Source organism: Dipodomys spectabilis, unplaced genomic scaffold (genome assembly GCF_019054845.1).
Source record: "Dipodomys spectabilis isolate Male_0828 unplaced genomic scaffold, ASM1905484v1 ptg000474l, whole genome shotgun sequence".
In the NCBI taxonomy this organism is placed as follows: Eukaryota; Metazoa; Chordata; class Mammalia; order Rodentia; family Heteromyidae; genus Dipodomys; species Dipodomys spectabilis.
The window spans coordinates 1,196,609-1,216,349 of record NW_024871151.1 but is presented as its reverse complement, the minus strand read 5'-3'; the positions used below and the strand labels follow the sequence as shown (position 1 = coordinate 1,216,349).

General features: G+C 40.9%; 1 pseudogene; it reads right to left on the bottom strand.

Annotated features, from left to right (window-relative positions):
* Positions 1–5,792: 5,792 nt before the first annotated feature.
* Positions 5,793–19,432, bottom strand: LOC122098313 (annotated as a pseudogene).
* Between the last annotated feature and the right edge of the window lie 309 nt (positions 19,433–19,741).

Genomic DNA, 19,741 nt, shown 5'->3' with positions numbered 1-19,741 from the left:
AGGTCCTGAGGCTTGAACTGTGAACCTAGACATTTTCCCTGAGCTCTTTTTGCTCAAGGAAGCATTTTATTGTGCCTTAAACCATGATTACTCTAGGCTGGGGTGCAGCTTTTACCCCCACATATGATCCAGGGATCCTAGGACCCGAGTACAACTCCCAGCACTGGCAAAAAAAAAAAAAAAAAAAAAATCAAACCAACACAAATGGAGGAGGAAAAAACCAGGAAGTTTTACATAACTGTTTTACTTTTGTTTCCTTTGCACTCTGACCATCCTGGGTCTCAATGACTCGGCTTGAAAATTGAACGTGACCTTGCATGGCTGAAGGCTGGTGGGCTGTTAGTGAAGCTCAACTCACACACCTAGGCCCTGAGTTGGATTCTGGGACTGGCACCTACACACTGCTGAAGATCCTAGGAAACTTGTTCCTATGTATAGGAACACTAATAGGATGTTTGAAATGTACTAATTGAATTACTGATTAGCTAGTCATTCTATAAGTTTGTATGCAATAAATACAGGTCATTGATTAATTTAATATTTATTAAGTCTTGTACTGTGATTAATTAATGGAGGCATAATTTTAGACCAAATAATTGGTAGTATTAGAATATATAAAAGTAAGATATAGACATCACTTTACATAGAGTTATACACAGAATCTATATAAATGTTTATCTGTCTCTGTATACATTTATGGATGCATATACATACGTAAATACACACACACACTGAAATCTACACATCTATGTTTTTATATAGTGGCCACTCCTAGGGCTTGATCTCAGGTTCTCAAAGTTGCTCGACAACTTCACTTGCATCAGACTGGTGTGCTAACATTGACCCATTCATGAAGTGGGCCTTCTAGGCCCGGAGTTCAAATCACAGAACTGCCAAAAACTTAATCCTGATGGAAGAAGCCAATTGTCCCACTTGTTTTCCTAATTGGTGAAAATCTGGGGTCTCAGGAATGATGTCTAATACACAGGCAAATCTATGTTCTATGTATTAGGATGTAAAAAATGTTATATGTGTAATCATACTCACTAAAATATATAATAAATAAATAAAACAAAATAAAATGAATAACTACACTAACTGCAATATGCAGTAAACATGTGTATGTAAATATAAATCATGTATTTAAAATGTATATGAGTGCTAGGCCTTGAATTCAGGCCCTGGAGACAGGCCTGACTTTCTTGTCTTCCAGCATGATGAGCTTCCCCTTCCCCCACAATGCTTCAGATTTACCCAGACCCTGAGTTCAAATCCCAGGCCTGGCAGAAAAAAAATGGCATGAATTCCAAGCCAAGGAGCCTCAAAAAATATTTTAGATATTTTTAATGTATGTATGTATGCATATATGTATGTATATATGTATGTATGTATATATGTATGTATATATGTATGCATTTTTATTTTGTCAAGCACAGGGCTTGAACTCAGGTCGCAGCAACTCTGCCTCAGCTTCAATCACTCTAGGGTAGGGTGCAGCCACTGGACCCACAGCCAAACCTGGGTTCCTGGGCCCCAAAGGCTGACAGGAAAAAAAAATAACACTAGAAAAAAAAATAAACTCGGCAACTTGCATATGGCTGCAAGTTTTACATTTGTTTTCTTTGCAAGGTGACCTTCCTGGGTCTGAATGACACAGTTGAAAAGTGTTGGTAACCTAGCATTGCTGAAGGCTGGCGGGCTATCAGGGAAGCCATAGGCCAACACGGCAACATAGGCCCTGGGTGGGAAGCCTGGTCCTGACCCTTACCAATGGCAGGAGGTCCTAAAAGTCTCGTTCCTATTCATAGGAATACTGATGGAAGGTTATGAATGTCAAGGTTAGAGTGACTTTAGGAGGCCGATGGAGTTTAATGAATATTTTTGGCACACTAAAAGAATACTATCAAATACATGGATGCAATTATTTTGGGACAGTGGTTGATTTAATTAATAATTCATTAAGGATGAAAACAATATTAATTACATGGAGGCATAATAAGGACCCAAGAATTGGTAGGAATGTAGCATATATAACTGAATATTATATAGACATCTCTGGCACTCTATAAAGATCTATATTTATTTGTGTACTACCATCTGCATGTCAATGTGTTCTTATTTTTCAAACCCTGGGGCTCGATCTCAGGTGCTGGGAACTACTTGTGGGCTCAATATGCACCAGGCTGGCATGCTGACATTCACCCATTCATGCATTGGGCCTTGTAGACTGTGAGTTCAGATGCCAGCACTCACAAAAATTGAATCGTGGAGTAAGAAGCCCATGGTGATACATGTTTTCCTTTTCTGTGAAAGTCCTGGATGTCAGGTGTGAAGTTTCATACATAGGCAAATCTATATCCTCTGTAATAAATGTAATAAATATTCCATGTGTAATAACAATCAATAAAATAAATGGCAAATAGATGAATAAAACAAAAAATTTAATGAATAGCTACACTAACTACAATATGGAGTCAATATATGGGGCTCGATTTCAGGGCCTGGTAACTGCCTAGGAGCTGAATTGGCTGCTGTGCTTACAATCATCCATTCATGAACTTCTAGGCCCTGAATTTAGATCCCAGCACTGCCAAAAGTATAATCTTGGAGTGAGAAGCTGAGCATGACATGTTTTCTTCTGCTTTGAAAGTGCTCAGTGTCAGGTAGGATGTATAATTTGGATGCAAATCTATATGCTATGTAATAGGATGTCATAAATGTAATAAATGTCATAGGTGGAATAATTGTCACTACAATAAATGATAAAGGGTTGAATTAGTGAATCATTCTAGATTAAATTAGATGCAACCATTATAGGAAGTGTATTAAATTTTATTAATATTTTATTAAGCATTACCAGAATAAAAATTACATGGAGACATAATTAAATACCTAATAATAGGTAATGACACATGATGCATAATTTAATTATACATAGACATCTGTCTCATTCTATAAAATATGTAAATATATATGTGTATATATACATATATGATAAACAATAACGGGATATTGAGTAATTATTAATTAATGCTTTATTAATTGTTCAACTGGGACACATCATTAAATGGAGACATAATTTAATATCTAATAATTGGCAGTAATCCCTGCAACTACTGCTGCCTCCTTCTTGCCCTCATCGCTGGCCTGTCGGTCCCAAAAAAGGCCTCCAGGAGAACCCCTCCACCCCTGTACCAATGTGTCCTGTACTTCCAGTGACTCCTGGTAGTCAGTATGATCTACATGACCACAGAAGAGCATGAGGATATATGTTACACACAGACATGAAGAACCAGTATGATGACTTGACCTTCATGGCCTCTGAAAATGGAGGTTTGACCTGCATAAGTTTTGCTTCACTATAAATTTTCTATTTTCACACTGAACACCATATACTTTCCTTGTGCTTCCTTTATTGGTTTTTGTCTTATTCTCTCAAAGTAAGTCTATTACCATGGGCTGATACCATGTCTCTGGTGATGGCACCAGCAGATCCAAGTGGAAAAGGAAGTGGGACATAGTGTACCCATCCTTTTCACAAGAGTCCACCACAGGTCAGAAGAACAAGTCTTAGGAGAGTGGGCACAGCTGCTGCTTCCCTCTCTGAAGCATGGCTCAAGTTTGGAGAGGGATTTCAGAACATCTAAAATATTGAATTATTGAAATATTGAATTATCTCCAAGACCAAAGAAACAACCACATCTAGTAATTGAGCTCACAAGTATACCATAGAGATCCAGTGAAAATGATCAGTCAGATGAAGATAGGACACTGTTTAAAATACAGAGAAACAATGGGATTGGCACTATTGGCAGGAACAATTTGTGTGCAGAAGATAGGGCCAAGGGAGATGAACTGCAGTTGATTGACTAGAAAATGGACAGTGACAGAGAAGAAACCAGTAAAGGCAATGAATGTGAAGATGGAGAGGGTGCCATGGAAATCTCAGATGGTGCTTCTAGTGCAAGTAGTTATTCTTTGGCAAGTGATAGTAGGAAACCTGAGCTTCCTAAGGCAGGACCTGACTTTATTGCCTAGCTGGACTAAAAGTGAAGATCCTCCTGTCTCACATTCCAGAGTTCTAGGATTACAGTCATGCATTACCACATTCCTGTTTGAAACATTTAACTTTCATGTACATTATTTCTTTTTCACCTGTGGCCTTTATCAGCCTGACTTCGACATTTTTGGACCTTGGTTCGAACATTTGTCTGGATTATGAGGAAACAATAATTATTCCAACAGTTTCCCATATTGAAACACCCACTCCTTGGGTACTTGTCAACTCACTGTGTTCATCTGGCCTGTGTGGAGATTGTCTATTCTGCTCTGGTCCTTAAGAGGTCTGCCAGATTCTCAGCTGTGTACCAGAAGAACACAGAGATGGAGGGTTTTAGATAGCAATGAGAAAAAAGAAATTGACTTCACTGAAACTCTGTTATTTGCCTTATTTTTGCCTGCCATATTTACCTTGCTCACAGTTTACATTCTTTTATGGTATAATGAGGTAATAACATTTATTTTCCTCAGCATTTAAGTTTAATTCTTTGTTTTCATTGAGACAAACTTCTGAGAAAGAACAACTAATCTCATGCTCATTTCCACAAATGGATGTTTTTATTTTCATATTCCCTTGTAAGACAATAATTCTTGGTGTGGCAAGTCAGGAAATAGAACTAGATTAAAATTTTAAACATGATACATTTATTTGTGATGTCAGTAGGCTTTGGAATTTTAGTCACTAAAATGTGTTTGACTACTATGTTTACTCTTGCCCACTCTGGTGAGAGTATCCTTAATTACTAAGTTATTAACAAGTGAATGGATTGTCAGACAAACTTTGAGAGTTTTTGTTTTCTTGGCAGACCATTAAACATTTCTTTAGAGGAAAAAATACCACACTATTTCTGCTCTTCATAGAGTCTACTATACTTCAGTTAATTCATCTGTAACTATTAGCATACAACTGAGTGTATTTGCATTTGGGTTTATTGGAACATTCTAGCAGCCACAAATAAGGGAAACCATGCAGCTTGTGTTCTCTGGGTCTGGATTACTTCCCATAATATAATGCTTTCCCAGTCTTCCCACATTATTAAAAATGATAGTCTATCATGCTCTCTGATGGATGAGTGGGATTTCTCTGTTTGTGTGCGTGTGCGTGTGTGTGTGTGTGTGTGTGTGTGTGTGTGTGAGTTTATACATACATTTATATATATGTATATATGTACATATACACACATATATTTATATCTATATATACATATATGTATATAAAATGTGGTATACATGTATGTAACCTCATACATACATATATACATACATACATATATATATATATATATATATATATATATATATATATATATATATATATATGTAACCTCATACATGTATACTACATTTTATTGATCCATTCACCATTTGAGGGTTTTCTGGGTACTGGAAAGTGAGAGACAGGATCCTTATCCCTCTGTTTGTGGGAAGACATGAGCTCTTGTAGCAACAGTCCTGAGCCTTGTTACCCTTTTTTATGACCTGAAGTGGTAAAAGCTGATCAACAATTTGTTCATTTTTGCAATTCCTGGGGCCTGAACTCAGTGCCTGTGCACTGTCCCTAAGCATTTTTTGCTTAAAGCTAGCATACTAACACTTGAGCCACAGCAACACTTCCAGCTTTTTCTGGATATGTGGTTACTGAAGAATCAAACTCAGGGCTTCATGCATGCTAGGCAAGCACTCTACCACCAGGTCACCTTCACAGCCCAAGATTTTATTTTTTAAAAACTAACATGTAAAAGAACCAACTACATGAACAACTGTATTACAGGAGGCGAGCTCCATGACTAGAACCATGACTTCCCTGACCAGAAACCTGGGATACCAGGCCTTTGCCACAAGTCTCCTGTGAGGTCAGCTTCCAACCACTGAGCATCATTTCATTGGCCTGAAAGGAAGCAGAGTGTTGAGATGTGAAACATGATGCAAGCAGACAGAGGGAGCCTCATCCCCCAATGTCAACAATGAGGATGGGTGCTCACAAACCCCAGATCCTGTGGCACACATGCTAGTAGACGCTAATTATGAATTGTGGGGAGTCATGATCCAATGGGCAGATGGGCTGGGCTATTATGAGAAAGGCATAACCTCCTTCAGAATCATATGGACTCCAAAAATGTGAACTAGAAAAGGTCTACTTTGTGTTTGAGGTTATTGTTTTAACTTCCTTTATCTGCACTCTGTCCTCTAAAGCCAGCTCCCATGTGTGAACTCTTCATATGCAAGAAAATGAGCCATAAATAAGGCCAAGTAATTGTTAATCTTATGGAAGTCAGCCAGGCCTAGAGTGGCTGTCTGTGGTTTCTTTTCCTCTCTGAGTTACAAAAAGTGACTTGTTCCTGAGACACAGAGCCCATGTTCTAATGGCTGAGCTATTACTGCTGGATATCACATTTCACCATGTGGATATAACTATAAGAGACAAAGCAGCCAGGACTTTCATGTTCCCAAAATTATTGCCATGCTGAGTGAGTCTGACACATGACTTCGAATGACTGCATGAAGGAAGTGGACATTCTTTTGTTTTTACAATATGTAGTAGTGTATACATCGATACATGCTTATTCACTTTACACTGACTTTAATTTTGTCCCAGGTTTTCATTTTGGTTTCAGAGGAAAGTGTCTGGATTTACCATTCCAGCAACAGGCTCCCAGATGCTCATGCAGGGTGAGGAGGGGAGAATGGGTTGAAATGATGACTTCCTTCTGTGTTTCCCTGGCAGTGCTGAAAACCAGACCCAGAGCTTCTGGGCTTCAGGTAAACAAGAAGTGGATAGAGTCTCCCTTCTCAAGAGATGAAATCTTCATGAAAATTTCCCAGAGGACACTACAGTTTCCACTGCTTTTTTACTTCCACGCAGTGCACAGAGCACACGAGCAAATGCTGGAGGGCACAGGTATGGCTGACTCACCACCCTTCAAGAGAGTCAAAAAAGATGAACACAGTGGCAGGGGACCTGTTCCTCAGCAGAAAGCCTTGCAAGGTTCTGAACATCACCCTAAGTGAGGCTGGCATTTGAGCACAGTCTTGGACAGGTCATGAGCATCTGAAGAGTGTGGAATGTTCTGCTAATCCACAGGTTGACTAAGCAGCCTCTCCTTGGGGGAAAAGGATCTACTATAAGTAAACACTTATCAGAAATCTCACTAAACCTTGTTCTTTATATTAAGTCAGTTCTTCAAGGCAGACAAGTGAGAATGGATAAAGGAGAAGGGCCCTAGGACCACTGAATTTTCCCATCTTAGAGCATCATTTTCTTTCTCAACATACAGTAGGGAAGCCACAGCCTAGTCCTGCTAGCCAATAGAAGTATATTCTCAATAGTATATGCCAACATGTTCAGGTCCAGAGAACTCAGTGATAGTGGTTCCACTCTGTTCTCTCAGTAACTTCTCTTCTCTTTTTTGAGATAGGGTTTAATCTAAGTAGGACTTTGGGCTAAGCTACCTTTGTATGCAGAACATAGGCATGTACCACCATGCCTAGCCTCATTACTTCTTTTTGTTTTCTTCCCTTTGAAAGTCAGCCAATAGCTCTAAAATCGCTCTCTTCCATTTATATTCTATTCATGCCCTTATCTGGTTCTCTCCATCTGGTCTAACTGGAGCCATCTGTCTCTAGCCAGCACACTGTCATGGTGGTCCATCTTCCTTCTTCCCAGCTAGCTCCATACACATCTCTTTGTTACTAGGGAGTCTTTCCTGACTTGTGCTTTTCACTTTTCCAAATGACTGGATGTGCAAGACAACAAAAGGAGTTCCTGAATTTGCCAAGAGTGTGAATGACATGGCTGATTCAAGGCTGTTAACCATTTTCCACTTAAACACACAAGCAGTGGGCCAGGATTGGTGGCTCACACCTGTGATCTTAGCTAATCAGTAGGCTTAAACCTGGAGGATGGTGGCTCCGAGACCAACCTAAGCAGAAAAGTCTTGAGATCCCACCTTCAAAATAATCGCAAAAGAGGGGCTGGAAGTATGGCTTATGGTGAGCATACAATCTGAGCAAGAGCTATCATAGTGTAGGTCACCTTGTGCTGCTGGTAGCACAGGCCCTTTAGTCCCAGGTCTGTACTAATAACATCTCTTCAATTCCAACTTTGTGTATGTGTGTGTATGTGTACAACTTCACATACTCATGCACTTGTTGTGTACACTGATAATATTAAGTTGCACGTGCTTATGTTGCAGAGACTTCAAACCAATTTGAATCTTTTCAAACACAATGAACCATCAAGAATTCTACCACTGAAACATTCAGTACAAAGATTCCACTTCCAAAATGCCATTTGGTTAGATGGTGTTTACCTATTCATATTTACTTAGTCTTTCCTCTACTTGACCCTCATCCTCCCATACCATTGCACCTCCACACATTCCCCCAGATTATTGTTTACAATGATCTTAACATTTTCCTGGAAATAAGGATTCTTTAGTGGTAGAATTAGCATTTAATTGTTAGCAAGTCACCTTCTTCAGTAATAACTCACAATGAGCTTAAAGATCTTAATCAGGTAGGGATAGGTGGACACAGCATAGTAAAATGTACAAAACAGCATTTCAATGCCAGGTGGAGCACTATGGGACCTGACCCAATATCATCATGTGCTAAACATGGACCTCCCAGGTGAGGGTAGAATACTCTCTTGTACTTATGGGACTCCTGGATATCAGGAAAGTAGGAGGCTGAGACCTGAGTCCAACCCTTACTCTTCTCAAATTGCTGGCGAAGTTTCAGAAAAACTCAGTAATCTGCCCAAGGAAGGTATGCTAGGCTACAGGTGAAGAAAGACAGGAGCCTAAAACGTGGCATGCAATTTCTGAGAAGACACCTTCATACTTACTAAGAACTTATGAGCTTATAGAAATGGATTGGTTGTGGTCAGACAGTGTGGGTATGCAAGCCAAGGAGGGGACTGGCCACTTTCTTACAGTATCATCCTATAGTGACAAGAAGAGGAAAATAACCCCAAATGGGACTGCACTGGTCATCTACTTGATGTCAAAGTATTGGGGCTGAACAGTACTGAGTGTTAACCTGGACTGCTGGTCAGAGAGCTGGAAAAGTAGGGAGTAGGATGTGAATTGAATGATAAATAGAGGGATGAGTTGATGGAAAGAATTGTCAACTGCAACATCACATTCAGATCTACCAGAGATCTCTCATAAAGGGCCAATACAGTCAACCATGTGAACCCATTAGCACTGGTCATTCTTGTTTGCTAGCCAATCACTTTCTGACTTATCAGACATACACACACATCCCAAATGGCCATGGTTTGGTGGACACAGAGGGCTAGAATATATATGTCAGTAAATGCCTGACATGTTAGCAGAGAGTATCAAGGTTTAGCCACCCTGCACTGTTCATTCCCAAGATTCTCAGCCTGTTAGGTCCTTGTGGCAAACTCAGTGCTCCAATGGGAACAGATGCTGCCTCCAGGCCTCCCTTTCGTATTCTCCAGGTCTCAGAAGTCCCCAAAAGGCTGGTCTGGAGGTGTGGGGGAATAATGCAGGCAAAGCCCAAATTTTGGAGGCTCCAATTCATAGCAATGATAGGGTGCTGCAGAGCTCTGGATTGTGTTGTGCCTCCAAGGGAAGGAGGCACTGTTGGCACATGAGTGCATCAGGGCTTCCTGATCCTCCCTGCCCAACAGCAGCTGTTCTGGATTGAGCAGCACACTGGGATGGGGTATGAGGCACCCTGGGGACAAGTACCCACCAGTAGAGGGATGGATAGGGCAGGTAAATCTACAGAGAACAGTGCCAGTACTGGGGAGCTGTGCTCTTTCATCAACTTCTCCACATTTCAGTTTTCAAAAACAACTTAGACTTTAGAGTAAGTTTCAACCTATGGAAAATTTACACAAGTGTGTTTCCCTCACTGCCCTAGCTCTCCCTTGATTCACATATCATAAAATATATTAATCAAAGTCAGAACATTTCCACTGAAGCCATATTAGTCATTAAACACAAACCCCGTACCAACCTCAACATTGCCTCCTTCTGCCCTTCTCTCACTCAGGAGTCCAACTGGTCCTGCAGATCATTGCTCTCCTCCCCTTTGAGGGGCCAAAGTTCCAACCAAACCTCCATCCTTGGCCATTGTGAGGGGTTCTGCTCAGCATTTGCTGTCTTGGTAGGCATAGATTGAGGGATGTCGACAGACTGTTCCTCTTTGGCAGGAGCCTACAGAGCAACAGATGCTGCAGCCATCTCAGTGAATCACACTGGGGCACCGAGGTCACCATGCTTACCCTTGTTCATGGTACTCATGTTAGAACTCAGAGTACTGTACTTGCTAGGTAGGTGAGCTATATGCCTATTTTGTGCTGGTCATTTTTTAGTTATGGTCTTGCTTCCTATCCAGGTACATGCCTGGGCCTGGACTCACCTATTTTAAGCTTCCTGTTGTAGTGAAGTTGATATTCATTGCTAGCTTAAGAGGAGATGTCACCCAGTTTTTGGCCTGGGCTGGCCCTGAATAATGATCATCCAAATCTCAGCATCTTAAATAGTTAGGATTACACATATGACTCCCAGCTCCAATGTGCCTTCCTTCTCAACCCTACCAACTCAGCAGTGACTGACAGCTTCCTCTCCTCAGTTACTCTTACCCTCTGGAATTTCAGAGAGGAGACACACATTTTCTTCTTCATTGTACTCTAATTGCTCCCAAGATTGCCTGAAATTGTACTATCTCCCCTCATTGTAGGCTCCCCAAGGAAGTGATACCCTTGGATACTGGATATTTCTACATGAGGAGGTAAACTTAGCTGTGAACCCCAAAGGGAGATCCTGTTATTTCAGCTGTGGGTTGTCAGTTCCTTCCGCAACTCCCTCAGCTACAGTCATTTTCCATGACACAATGGTCTTCCTGCACTCCCCACACTGATGGGTACAAAGACAGCATCATGCCAATTGGCCAGGTCAAACTATGGGACACTCAGTGGTGGAGCTGGAGGAGTTGCACTTGTCCCCTATCCAATCTGACATCCAGTCCCTCCCTTCAACAGAATTCAATCTCTGTGCATTCTCCTCTCTGCCAACACTCTCAGTCTGTCTCCAGAACTAAGGAACAAGGTATATGTAATTGAGAAAACACAAACACAATCTCTCATCATGAATGGACCAATTTAAATAGTGAAAAAAATGAACCACAAAATTATACTGAACCCCTCTCCCCGCTTCTTTTCTTTGGTCAAGTTTGCTCCCTAATTGCTTTTGTGTGTTTGTTGGGGAAGGTGTGTGGGTACAGGTGTGGGGGACATTGTGTATAATAGGACTTGAACTCAGGGCCTTTAGCTCTTAACCTGGCTCTTTTTGTTCAAAGCTGGCACTCTACCATTCCAGCCACTGATCTCTAGTGGCTTTTTCCAGGCTAATTGCAATAAGAATCTCTTGGGTTTCTCTGCCTACACTGGCTTCAAACTGCAAATCTGGTATCAGCCTCCCAAAAGGCTAGTATTACAGGTGTGTGTGAGCATCTAGTGCATGGCCTCCCACTGCTACTTTAAAAGGGCAGCTTTTAAAGTGAAGCAAAAGAAAATTCTTGATTGAAAACTGGGTATCAGTGTGATTTCGGTAAATCTGGAGGCTCCTCAATGGAGGAAAGGCCTCCTGGGAAGTATTACAGCACTGCATGAACCAAGTAGGTTTGATGAAATGTCCCCAGAGAACACACAAGATACCCTGAGTGGAACAACACCCAAAGCACAGGTTCTTAGGACATTGTCTAAAATAAGTTTTTAACCAAGGTACTCACAGATGTGCCTCCCATATCCTTGGGAAAGATACCAGTAGAGCAGCCATCTGGATCCTGTCCTACGGGGGTACAGGGTGTTTGGAACCAAGTCTTTTCCTTGGTCCAAACCACATTACAAAGAGGCAATATGGATGCTCCTAGTCCAATGGCTGGGCCCTTTACTGCTACAAAATTCGGCTTCTTAAACTGGATGAAAGTATTCACTAAGTTTCTAAAGTTAAAAAAATACACAGGGAACAAGTAAAAACATTGCATATGTGAGCAGATGACAAAAATCTATTCTAGATTGGAAGTTGCCAAGCAGAAACTGTGCAAATCATAAAAACTAATATTTCTTAAAAAGCCTCCTCCCAGAAAAGGTAGACTGTGGATCTACCTGCTGCAGGTTGTAAAGGCTTACCTACAGCTTGGATATTACACAGGTGTGGCTGCTGCCACCGGTTGTAGGTGACATAGCCAGAACGGCTTTCGTATTTACAGTGGCTCTTGGCCACTCTGACTATTGCATATAGCATTTCCAATTTTCTCTCTTTGAAGACCCAAGGATCATACTGACTTTAGGGAGTTCTTGTATCCAAGAAAAGGGAAAATTCAGAGTGAACTTGGCACTAAGATTGTCTGGTACTGACTGAAGGGTTATTGACTAAGGAATATAACCTGCCCCTGCAAGGAGACTTTACACATTGAATTGGAAACACGTATTTTCTTTTTTTTTTTTTTACTTTTTTTTTTTAATTTAATTTAATTTTATTTGTGAACATACTGTACAGAGGAGTTACAGTTACATGGGCAGGATAATGCGTACATTTCTTACCAAGCATTGCAGCCTCCTCTTTTGTTTACCCTTCACATCCCTTCCCAGCCTCCCCTCTCCCCCTGGAAACACGTATTTTCTAAGGTCTTATAAACTGGACTAAATTAACTTACGGACATGGAGATAAGCTAATTTAAGACATAAGGTTGGAAAGAAAGATCAGCAAGCATCTCAATGCCTGTATCCCATTATGTGTTGGTGGATGCTACTGCCACAGGAAATTGGAGAGCAAAGCAGACATGTGAGAGGGTGGCCTTTGCAGGGGACAAGAACTTACCATAAAACACAGCCAATGCTGTGCTGGAGTTTGTTTTATAGGCTTTGTAGTTCCAGGGAGGTTGATGCTATACTATATAGGGAATCTGCTTCTTCCTCCCCACCATACAGCTGATTCTGTTTTCAGAGGTAGTTTCTTGTTCTGATTTCACACAGTAGATCAAAGCATAAACTTATACCCACATACATATAAAGTGATTCTTTATAGGTAGTTTGAGCTTGACCATTGAAGAATAACTACAACTTTTCATATACAGAGTTCTAAGCCAGGACTTGACTCACAACAGCTATTGAAGCACTTCCTACTAGTTCCTCATCCTCTGAATACTATCAAGATGGAATATAGTGCTGCATCTCCCCTCCCCCCTTACTCCCCACCCCTTTGCAAGTCCTGCAGTTGAACTCAGGGTCTTCTGCTTAGTTGGCTGGCACTTGACTACTTGAATCACACTTTCAGTCCTGTTTGTACTAATCACTAGAGGCTCAATTTTAACAGACTTTTCTAATTGATCTGGTCTTAACACAAATCCTCTGGATGTATCTCAGATTTTGAGTAGCTAGAATTACAGATGTGAGTCACTGCTTCCAGCTAGATTATATTGTAAGGAGGGAGGTTGGGAAGTTTGTAAGGAACACAGGAGAACAGGGCTTGCAGATGCAGATTCCAGCAATTGGTGTGAGGTGTAGTCCGTTAGGTGAGGCCGACTTCATCTCAGCCTTGCCAATTGCCCCCAAGGTAAGTAATGTTTTGCATTATGCAAGAATTGATCCTTTAAAAGAACAAGCTGCACTAATATCTAAAGTTTCTAAATGAGATGGCCCAAGGCATTGTTCGAAAGCTCACAATGGAGTTTAACGATAAAGCTGTGGTACATGAACACATAAGAATCAAAAACTGTCCACGATTCCATGCTTCTCCCATGATATATTTGTACATATATAAAACATTCTCGTCTCAAGCCCAAAGAAACACAGGTCCCATGGTTTCCCTTATTTGCAATGACTAGTATATGTCTGAGACAAGCAGAAATGTTCAGAGGAGTTGATGTTAGGTGAAATGAACCCCAAGATAAGGACTCACATTTTTTTCTTTCTTTCTATTGTTTTAAAAATATTTATAAGATGATTTCTTTGTGTTTTTTTATGTCCCTCCTCCTCGGTATAACCCCTGTTTTCACTGTATTTGATGTTGCTATAATTTGTGGAGGGGAAGGGAAAAACAAATTGTTTAAACAGGGATACAGGTGGACCCATTGCAACAATGAGATGTACAAGACATTATGTCGAAAGACAAACTTTACAACATTGGTGTGGTATGGGGAGGGAGATGGGGAAGGGAAGGGAAGGGGAAACAAAGGAGGAGGGAACAATGCTTGATAAGAAATGTACTCATGTGGGCTGCAATGCTTGATAAGAAATGTACTCATGTGGGCTGGGAAGGTGGCTCAGTGGTACAGTGCTTGCCTTGCATGCATGAGGCCCTGGGTTTGATTCCTCAGCACCACAGAAGCAGAAATAAAAAGCTGGAAGTGGTGCTATGGCTCAAGTGGTTGAGCGCTAGCCTTGAGGTGAAGAGCTGCGGGACAGGGACCAGGCCCAGAGTTCAGGCCCACGACCAGACTCCCTCCCCCCAAAAAGGAAATGTACTCATTACCTTGCTTGTGTAATTGTAACCCCTCTGTACTGCATTTTCAAGATTAAAAAAAATTCTGGTTTCAAAGTCTTTGAGGAAAATCAATACCAGGATTTCAATAGGATTGATACATTGTTTTATAACTGGAATTTCAATTTTTGCCTAGAATGATAATAATGTCAAATGAAATTATGTCTCTATTTCAGAGGTCCATGCTAAATTCACCAGCAGCCCTGCTCAGAGGAAGGGTGCTATGATGATGTGTAAACTCATTTGTAAACATGAGTTGAACAGAAACTCAGTTTGTTAAAACACAGCCACACACCAAATCTTTGTAGAAATGACCTGTCAGGAGAGACCTCCCCAGTCCACAAAGCTGTACGATCATGAACTACAAAAATCCAGTGGCAGTGTGGCTAGTGGTAGGAGATCATGATGGACCTAAAGAGGAAATGTGTACAGTTTTGTTAAGTATAAATGCTGTTTTGTTTGCTAGCCATGGGGCTTGAACATAGGGCCTGTGCACTGTCTCTGAGCCTCTTTGTGCTCAAGGCTAGTGTTCTACCCACTAAATCCCAACACCACTTCCAGCTTTCTCTTAGTAGTTTATTGGAGATAAGAGTCTCATGGGCTTTCTTGTCTCAACTGGCTTCAAATTGCAATCCTCAGATTTCAGCCCCCTGATTAGCTAGGATTACAGGCATGAACCAGCAGGCTCCTGGTTTTTATACGTATCTTTTAAAACTTAAAATTAAAGCCCATAAACATTAAGAGGTGTACAATGCAGCATACTCAATTTGTATTTGTTCCCACTGGATCATCTGTGTACTGAGTTAAAGGCTGTCTTAGATATGGAAGGGAAGTAAAGATTTTCCACAAAGTTAGTTTTTGAAGACATTATTATTCAATAGAATTCCTTCTGAGAAGACACTTGACAAGATCAGATGTTAGGTCAAACCCTCATGGAAGGGTGTAGGAATTGTCTGGGGAAACCAGGCAACAAAATTTGAATTAGGAGGTGGTGTGCTTCCTTCCTCAGCTTACTCAGCTTTATTATCTGAAGAAGAAAGGAATGAGTGGGAAGAGGTCAAGTTCTAGGGCCAGTTTACGGGTTTGTTTTGTTCTCTCTCCAAATCCTGTAATATGGGAGTGCTGAGTAATAGCCTCTTCCTTTGGAAAGTCCTCATATTATCTCACTTTATCATGAGAGGAGACCTCACTTCTGTGGAGATAAGCTTGCTCTTGGGTCCTTCAGACACATAGTGTGCAGACATCAAAAGTCCAATGCTATAAAGGGAACCCAAGATACTCAGTTTATCAATGATGTAAGGGCCATTTCATGACAATGAATCTGCAAACTGGGTATCATCAATTCCAATAGTGGAAATAGCAGCCCTGGACAGTGGATGATGTAAGATGTTAATTGATCTCCATTCTCACTTCCCTTTCCTTCCATTCTGAATATTTGCCACAATGAAGATCTTTGCCTCAAAAAGTTTAAGGAATTTGAGTCATGATACCACAGAAACAAGCAAAAAATATATACATAGAAAGATTGTTTTGTGTAATGTCCCTCATAGGCATATGAAGTTAATTTAAATAAACTGAGTAAGAGAAAGGTTAAGTGAAACTGCTTTAAATAAGTAGTTTTTTCTGTTTCTCCCATATTCCATTAAGAAAAATTATCGCTGATAAAAATACATTTACTCAAAGCAGCAGCAATGCAGGTTTCACAGAAGCACAATGTTTCGGTTTCCTATAATATCAGCTGAGCCTTCTGTGGGATCTAGGAGAAGGACATGGCATTGGGAGGCTGGGAGAAGTAATAGGAGTGAGGATCTGATGAAAACAAGCATCTAAAATCACCTAAAAGTGCAAGAGATGAGGTTTCTACTTAAATATCTGTATCTATCTTTTCTCTTTCTCTAATCCCAGTACTACAAGCCTCAGCCACTGTCAAGGGCAGAGACTGGACACCTGAGGAGGGAGAAGACTGGAAAGCAGCAAGATTGGTAAGAAAAGCTCTAAGATGCATAAGAGAGGACTCAGGTGGTCTAATAGAAGATGTACAAAGTCACCACTGAAAACAACGGTATGTGTGTGTATTTGTGTGTATGTGTGTGCATGTGTGTGTGTGTGTGTGTGTGTGTGTGTGTGTGTAAAAAGTGAGGCTTAAAGACATGCAACATATCCTGAACTATGATTTAACAATGAGCAGTGTCTACACATTGATATGAGGTTCTGATAGTCTAGAGCAGAATTATGTCCCCTGATGAAGGTTTATAATTTCAAGTCAAGTAAGAAGGCAATGCCTTCTAGCACCACATCTGAGAACTCAGAATAATAATGGGATTATAATATTTCAAACCATAGGTATGTTATTCTGGGGAATAACAGAGATGGGAGGGGACTGAGATCCAAGGCTAGTCTAGGCAAAGTGTTAGCAAGCAGACCTTATCTCAACAAATTCTTCTGGCTAGGTGGTTCATTCCTGAAATCCCAGCTCTGTGGGAGGTGTATGTGAGGGAAGAGCAAAGCCCAAAAATTACTTAAAATACTTAAAGCAAGAAGGGGGCAGGATGTGTGGTAGAATACATGCCTAGCATGTAGGAGGCTTTGAGTCCAATCAAACAATAATACTATTAAAACAACCCAACAGATGTAAGATGTGTTCATTAGCTGATTCAGCTTTTTTCCTCTCTACTAGAAATATTTAGAATTCGGGGAAGCATAGGAGAAGTGTACAGCACAAGTACCATGCAGCTGTACATTATCTATACAGCACTCTTAGCCAACATGCTGAGCACTTGCTGGGTTTCAGTTGTTGGCCTCTGATAAGCAGTCATTAATGTCAGACTCATAGAAAGAGTAGATGAGTTAATTGAGTCAACTGACTTAAAACTAACCCCAACCCTGATGCAAACACATTGGCTCTGCAAACCTGATTGCATCTGCCATCTTGGTGCCTTTTCTCTTTCTATCATCTGTGAGATGGTCTATGAAGTAAGTTAAGTCCAGGCCACAATAGAAGATGTTGCCCGGTGCACTGAGATAGACCTGCTGTCATTGGCAGTGGCTGTTTTCAGGGCACTCAGGACTTCTTTTATCACTGGGAAGTCACCATAAATTCCAATGATAAGGACCACTTTGGGTACAGACTACTATAAGCATTTTAAAGACCCCCTCTGTACGGTATTTTCACAATAATAATCATAATAATAAAAAGAAAGCCTTTGTTTCTCTGAAGGTTACAAGAAATGGGTATTTCTGCAGTTTGAACAGCAGGTGGCACTTTTAACTACTTTACAAGTGAGTCCAGTCTGTTGTTTTTGTTATTGTTGTTGCTGATTTAGCTTAGGATAGAAACCTAAGTGATATGGTGATAGGGCACAAAATCATTTAAAATGATCTTGGAAACATTAAAAACCTCACCAGTGAACAGATTGCAGTCTAAAAATGTACGAAAAATCAAGCCCTGAACTGCTTGTTTTGTATGAGTGTAGCTAGCACACAGACCTTCTGTAGGTAGCTTTCCTTGTCTGGAACAACCTACTCAAGCTGTGTACAAAGGAAAAGAAACAACACTAGAACTTAAAATTTGGAAATGCCCAGTGCAAGTTGAGATGTATGCATTTCCAGAGCCTTCCTAGCACTAGGGGCTTTTGAATAACAATCTCTTCAACAACAATCTCCTTGGCCTTTGCAAGCTGCCTTTTCAGGTATTAGTCAATATGCATGCATAGAAAGCTGCCTTGCTGTGTGCTCTGCCACAACACTAAGACCATCAGTGTTGTATAGGATGATACGGAAACTTCTTCCAGGATAGAATGCAGGGATTGTTATGTTTAGCAAATAATTAACCTGTCAAACTTGGCACCAGTGGCCCTTGACTGTAAACCTAGCTACTCAGGAGGCAGAGATCTGAGTATGCCAGTAAAAAACCAGCTTGGGCAGGAAAGGCCTTGAGACACTTATCTCCAAGAAACCACCAGAAAACTGGAAGTGGCACTGTGGCTCAAGTGATAGAGAGCTAGACTTGAGCTGAAGAACAGAGAGACAGCCCCTAGGCCTAGAGTTCAAGTCCCATGACCAACAAAATAAAGAAAAAGAAAGAAGGAAGAAAGAAAGAAAGAAAGAAAGAAAGAAAGAAAGAAAGAAAGAAAGAAAGAAAGAAAGAAAGAAAGAAAGAAAGAAAGAAAGAAAGAAAGAAAGAAAGGAAGAAAGAAAGAAAGGAAGGAAGGAAGGAAGGAAGGAAGGAAGGAAGAAAGAAAGAAAAAAACCTGTCATGATGAGAGATATGGCAAAGCTCAAGCCTCTGCAAATAAAGACATCCTGACCTGGGAGATGGCTCAAAAACAGAGGCACTGTTACCTTCTCCTGGTAAGAACCAAAGCTCCCACTGGAGCCCATACCATTAGAATGGAGCAGATGCCCAGCACATGCCTACAGCCCCAAGTCAGTGTGGCCAGAGTGATTAGCAGCCAAGCTTCCAAGTTCCCTTTGATTCCTGCCTCCTGGGCACATTGTGGGCCAGCTCAGAAGGAGGTTTCAGAAGAGCATAAAGAGCCATGAAGCAAAGCAGTCGTGTAGAAATGCAAAGCACATGACTCTCACCTCTGGGATTCCAGAGTTATTCTCAGATTATTTTGTGGATAAGAAGATGTGAGTGAATCATCTTGCTTCCTGAAAAATATCTCTGTATAGGTAGGCACTCTTTGCCTCACACTGAAAGGCAATCACTTGTCCAAAGGCTGGTCTCATCTGTGGCCAATAAATTTCCTTTTCCCGGCTATCACCCCTTTAACAGACATCTGTATGTTGGCTGATAGCACATCCATGAATGGAGATGTACCTGCGAAGGGTTTGAAACCATAGTGGTCCATGATGTCCTATCACCATTTCTCTCCCATTGTCATTTCAGAATTAGACCAGAAGCTGGTTGCAATCACAGCACATATCAACACAAGACTGTCAATACCAGAACCTTGTCAAAGTCTACTTTAAAGATACCTTTCAGTTTCAATCTATGTCTGACAGAGTATCTACCCCCTACTTTTTTCGTCTAGGATATGTGCAGCTATAAACTGGGAGACTTTTAGAGAATAAGATTAGAGAGAATGGGTCTCCTGGACAGGATCTGCTATAGGTATGACAAGTTGGAAGGAAAAAGGAAACAACATAAGGAAATATCA